Genomic DNA, 6,000 nt, shown 5'->3' on the forward strand with positions numbered 1-6,000 from the left:
ACCTAGGTTGCCTGCCTAGAGGTTCTAGGAGCTCACGGTTTCTCTAAAGACCCCTTTTCTGTTTACTAGAAACCCTAGGCGCTCTCTTAGGGGCTTCTCAGGCCAAGCTGATTAATCCTTCCTTCCGCTCAAATTTCACTCTTCTGAAAAGGGAGTTTGAGGAGCAGGGAGTGAGTCACTAGCTCCAAGATGGCAGCAAGGAGCCCTGGTGTTAATCTGTGTTATCTTAGTTCCCACAGGGTGAGTAATCATGCCTGGCCAAATCTCACCGGGGAAAACAGGTGCAAGTTTCCAAAGGAAGGCTTTGTGACCATAATAGGAGTTTAGCTGAAATCCAACCTATATTTACTCCTTGCAACAGAATACTTTAAGAACCATGGTTTACAGGAACATACAGGTTCCCTAAAAACATCTCTTCCATGATGATGGAAACACAGCAACGTACCCAGCCTGGACCTGGGGACTATATTAGCTTCTGAGGACTTGCACAGCAGGTCTAAAAGCCAAAGGCTGCCTCCTGACATTCCAGAGAGGAAGTATATGACACAGAGCAACTAAGCCAGGCCCTGCCCACAGGGTTGCACACACAAACATGTTTTCCAAGCCCTTTATACACTCAGCAGGGAACACACCGTTCTCTCTGGGACGTTGCCAGAAACTTATAAGAGAGTCTGGTCAGTGCCAAGAATAGACAAGCAAGGCCTCTCTCCTGTCTCGGAAGGGAACACTGCGTGGTGCTGAGTTGTTACTGCCCCTTTGTGCTCCTCTAGCCTGCTAAAGCAAGCCTGAAACTGTTTCCCTGCACTGCTCAATCTCTTGATCAGTTGAAAAATTATTGCTGGAGGTTGCTATACCTCTTTGGGCACCTGTAATCTTGTTGTCCAAACCCTAATGCAAATATTTTCCTTCTGCTTGCATTTGTTTTGCATCTCAGAGACTCAGGCCATGGATCTTTTAGGTGAAACCCAAGGAAAATAATCAACAGATTTGTCCATTTACCCAGGAAGAGTCTGAGTTCTGCTGTTCCTTGTTAGCCCTCTGCTTTAGCTTCAGCAAGGATGGCAAAGGTTACTTGAAATTCAGCCAGTGCAGGCAATGTTGAGAAAAAACTTGGCTCTTCTCTTTGATGTACAAGACGTCTCTCCAACCCCTTCCCCCAAGTTTTCTTAAATCCTAGTGTCTTCAACTTGGCCCAGCTCTAAAATCAAATATTCACCATGTTTTTTTCCTCTATAATAATACTGGGAAGAATCAACCATCCGTTTTTAAATAAAAGTCTCACTTTTGTCACCCAGGCTGGAGTGCAATGGCATGATCTTGGCTCACTGCAACCTCCATCTACCAGGTCCAAGCAATCCTCCTGCATCAGCCGCCCGAGTAGCTGAGACTACAGGCGCATGCCACCATGCCAGGCTAATTTTTGAATTTTTAGTGAGACACGGTTTCACCATATTGGCCAGGCTGGTCTCGAACTCCTGACCTCAGGTGATCCACCTGGGTTGGCCTCCCTAAATGCTGGGATTACAAGCATGAACCACTGTGCCTGACCAGTTTTTAAATAAAACACTTTAAGTGAGTTGTTCACATATCCCTTGTATTTATATAGGGTGCAGCTTTTTTGTTTTAAAGCTGTTTGAATCGTTCTCCAAGTTTCTGAGACTCAAATGCTTTTTATGGTTTATGAAATTTCCATTAATCAAGATGCATTCATAAGGTATCAATTCCCTGAAATGTAGGTATTTAGTCCATTCCATCCATCCATCCATCCATCCATCCATCCATCCATCCGTCCATCCATCCGTCCGTCCATCCATCCATCCAATAATTTTTGTTTGAAGTCCCTAAAATAACCAACCATCCTTTATATGACTGAATTTGAGAACCTGTGGCAATTAACAGATGATAAATGGCACATAGATCCTTATTGTTTATTAAGCAACTGAAAATAGGCTCAGGGGAAAATGATACTTGTAAATGTTAGAGATTTTGCCATGGAGAGATTTCACCAAACATATGCAACTACAAAATATAGAATGTCAAACCCAGGCACAATAAGCTCATTCTGGGCTTAGGACCTGCTAATTGGTTTCACATGTGTGTGGAACCAAACCAGGGCTGGATTCCAATATGGGGAGAGAAATGAGAGTATTTCACTGAATGGTATGACTGAGTTAGACTGAAGGAACTCTTATATGGTACTGTACTATGACTTTAATCAGCATTAGTGTTAGGATGACATTTTGCTTAGAGAGATATTGATGGTAAAAAAGAAAAGTGTTTTTACTCCAGTTCACCATTTCCTAAGCATGACCTTGAGCTATTCATTCACTGTATGTAGTCATTTAGTAAATATTTATTGAGCCCTATATAGGCCAAGCACTCTGTGAAGTGATGGAAATTCTCCTGCCCTCAAAAAGTAACAGTAATTATTACTTGCAATCTACCTCCCTAAGGCATAACCATGCCTGTCTTTCAGAGTTGTGTGTAATAGGATACAAAGTGGAATTTTTTTGTTGTCTCATAGTTGTCTACTTGGCTCCAAAGTTAGAGACAAATAGGTGAAAATTAGGGGACAAATAGATGATTGGTAAACACGGATCATTAAGAGGCAAATTCGTTCTGCTACTCTGCTTACCACTGTACTCACTAATCTTGAGGGGACTATTGAATTGTAAATATTCAGCCTCAGAAAGGGTTCTGTGTCTTTTCCTTTTACTCTTTCTCAGTGCTCCTTATGGATAATCCAATGGGGTATTCCAAGGAAAATATTTTTAATGATTGGGGGGTGCCTGCAATAGTTGAGCCTGAAATCTTGTTTTTCAGTTGGATGCCTACTCATGTCATGGATCTGTACTATTCTTTTTGCTTACTCCAGCAGTAGGAAAAAAATACAGGGACAGAACTCAGGACAGAGAAAATGAGCAACAGGGCAATGAGGCACACTCCCATTGTCTGGAAGAAAAGAGATGCATGAGTCTTCCGTAGGTCAAGTAGATAGAACAAAGGTACCAGGCTTGAACTATTGTGATGCAAGTCCATCCTAGACTGTGACTTACTAAGAGAAGAGACCCCCAGCAGCAAAAGCCTGTAAGGTGAGTTATGTAGGAAACTAAGAGAGACTGGAAGAGGTCTACAGGGGCTGATTTCCTATGAAAGGAGGTTGTGCAATGAAGAAACTGCCTGTTACATGGAGGACAGAGGTCACAACAGCAACTGGTAAGCAAAACATTTCTGCTGCCTTTTGAGAATTCTCTCTTCTTCCTCAACATAGAAAAGGGCTCAGAAAATGCAAGAGGGAGGGGAAAGAGTTAAGAGTAGCCTCCTCTCCCTGCCACTGTGTCCTGGGGAGGAGATGGACATTTGAATTGGACAAGAAACTGAAGTGGATGGCACTGGATTGCATATTTTCCAAACTAAAAAGTTCAGAAAATTGGCATTTGCAGGAGAAGCCATGAAGTCTTGAGAATGGGAGATTCGACAGAGCATGTTACAACCACAGTAGGAGAAAAATAAAAGCTTCTCAGGTTTGAACCCTGCTGAGTTCACAGTGTTCAGTAAGTTGCTGACAAATGTAAAGTGCTTAGACAAGTAGGTAGTGCTCGCAAATGATAGATATTATTCTGGTCACCTAGAGAGAATAAATGTTCAAAAAATGTCTACATATGTTTTTCTATCAAAGAGCGAATAAGATATTCAATTTGTATTTTTGCTTTAGATAAAGCATAGTACGCTTATTATGCCTTCAAGTCTTCATTTCCCCCATGAAGGAAAGTTTTTCTATGTTATTTGACTATATGCCTTTTGCTGCGCTGGGCATTTGCCTTCTTTGACCTTTTATGGACAGTTGCACTTTACCTGCCAGGGATTGAGGAGATTACAAAGGTCATCTAACCATCTAATCTCGTTTCCAATTTGGTTAAGATAAAATATTATTTTATTACTGGAAAAATACTTTGTTATTAAAATCAAAGTGTCTTGTGCTGGTTTGCAAAGTCATTTCTACACGCTAATAACACAAAGAGGAGACTAGATGTGGCGAAGTAGAAGAAACAGGACACTGGCTTTGGAGCCAGGGGACCCAGAGTGGCTCCCAGTAATGTGATATTTTATGCGTTTTCCAACCCCATGCAGCATCTATTTCCTCACCTGTAAAATAGGGATTTTGACAAGGACCACACTGAGTTATTGTGAAGAGTAAATAGATGATTATAGAAAACATGTCACACAGTGCTAGGCACATAGCTGAAGCTTGTCCTGTTTCCAAGGTTACAGAGTCAGAAGAGACCCCTAAGAAGAATAAGGTACTGTTGTGCAGAAGGAAGGCATTGGGAAAGTCAAAAGGACACCAGAAGTGGTGAACTCAACATTCATTTACACATTTGACCAAGGGTGGTGATCATTTATGCAGCAGTATTGAGATGATCCATAGAAAGTCATGATGACAAAATTGGAGCAAAATCATAATATCGGTATTTTCATATGTATCTCATGATGTATATAAATACTCATATTAACATCCATTGTTTAAAAACTGTTCAGAATTCAGAAAAGTTTAAAAAATCATTTAAACTAAATATTACATATATTGACTATAACTTAAATTTGAAAATGTAAACATTAACCATCTATTATCATTATAATTTGAATTATCTGGATAAAAAGCAATAAAAAATATATAAAATAAAGTAAACATTTTATAAAATGAAGAAAATGAATCCTGAAAATTGAAAATGAATTAAATTGGATTTACTGGCAAATATGGTCTTAAGAACAATGTGTATCAATGGTGTTATCTTTGATGATGAGCCTCATTTTGGGGCAAATTCTTCTAGCCACTAGAAACAAGGTCCATAATTTACAATAGACAGAAAACTAGTGAAGAGACAAAAAGCAACTAAGTCCAAATGTCTTCCTCTGGAACTTTTATTTACAAATAATTCCATCTCTTTGTGATAGTACAAAGATGATCTTTTAGAAATTTTTATTTGTATTAAAGACTACAATATTTTTATTGACAGCTGTAGTTTTTGTTATTAAGCCCCAGAAGTCAGCTTATTGGATGCCTGGTTCTTAGCTTTTGCTGTGAAATAGCCTTCCTTAAAACAAAACAAATCCATCAGACAGGCAAGAGCTTCTACCACTAAACACTGACTGTTTTAGCTATCAATCTGAGACCATTGGAGGCAGTCTTATATTGAGAGTAAGACGGACTCCTTTTTCCTTATAATTCTCTTTTAGGGAGGGCCTATTTAATTAAATATTGAGGGAAAACTTTTTCTTTCTTAAATCTTCTTTCAGGAAGTAGAACGAGGGTGAATTTAATCTGGGAAAATTTGAGTTACTGTCCCAGTCGTCTTCGCTTTCTAGCTCAGAGGCCGTGAGAGATCATAAGGCCTCTCTTTTAATGCTGGGTTTAACTCTCTGGTACTTCTCAAAGCAGAAATAATTCATGTCTCAGGTTTAAAAAGTATTAAAATAATGATATCACACTGACAAAATATTGGTGTTTGGGTACATAAGAGTATGCAGTATGATCTACTAGAGTTCTAGAATGTTGACAATTGATGGTGCAATTACTAATTAAAATTACCTTGCTCAGAAGGTTTTACTCCATTAAATTACACTTTTTAGAGTAACTCACTTTGGTTTAAGGCACCTGTTCATAGGATATTCTTAAATATATGAATATTGCCTTAGGAATTACCCTTTTAGTCATTAATAACTGGGCATAAATCACTTATCAGCCAGGCAACCAAGAACAGGACCCAGAACAAGTCTTTTTCTTTCTTTCTTTCTTATTTCCTTAGGCGGAGCAGTGGAAAAAGAACTATGCACAAGGATGAGGAGAATATTTCTGATTGTGGGACAGGACCCTGGGAGGGAGGTATAGCAGACTGGTCTTGGAAAGCCTGCAGCTGCATCCGGAAGGCAAAGCATGCTTGGAGAAAAATGCTGACTGAAGTCAGGCAGAAGCTGGAGGGTGGGTGGATACCTTGTTTC

The sequence above is a fragment of the Macaca nemestrina genome, chromosome 4 (assembly GCF_043159975.1).
Source record: "Macaca nemestrina isolate mMacNem1 chromosome 4, mMacNem.hap1, whole genome shotgun sequence".
Taxonomy (NCBI): domain Eukaryota; kingdom Metazoa; phylum Chordata; class Mammalia; order Primates; family Cercopithecidae; genus Macaca; species Macaca nemestrina.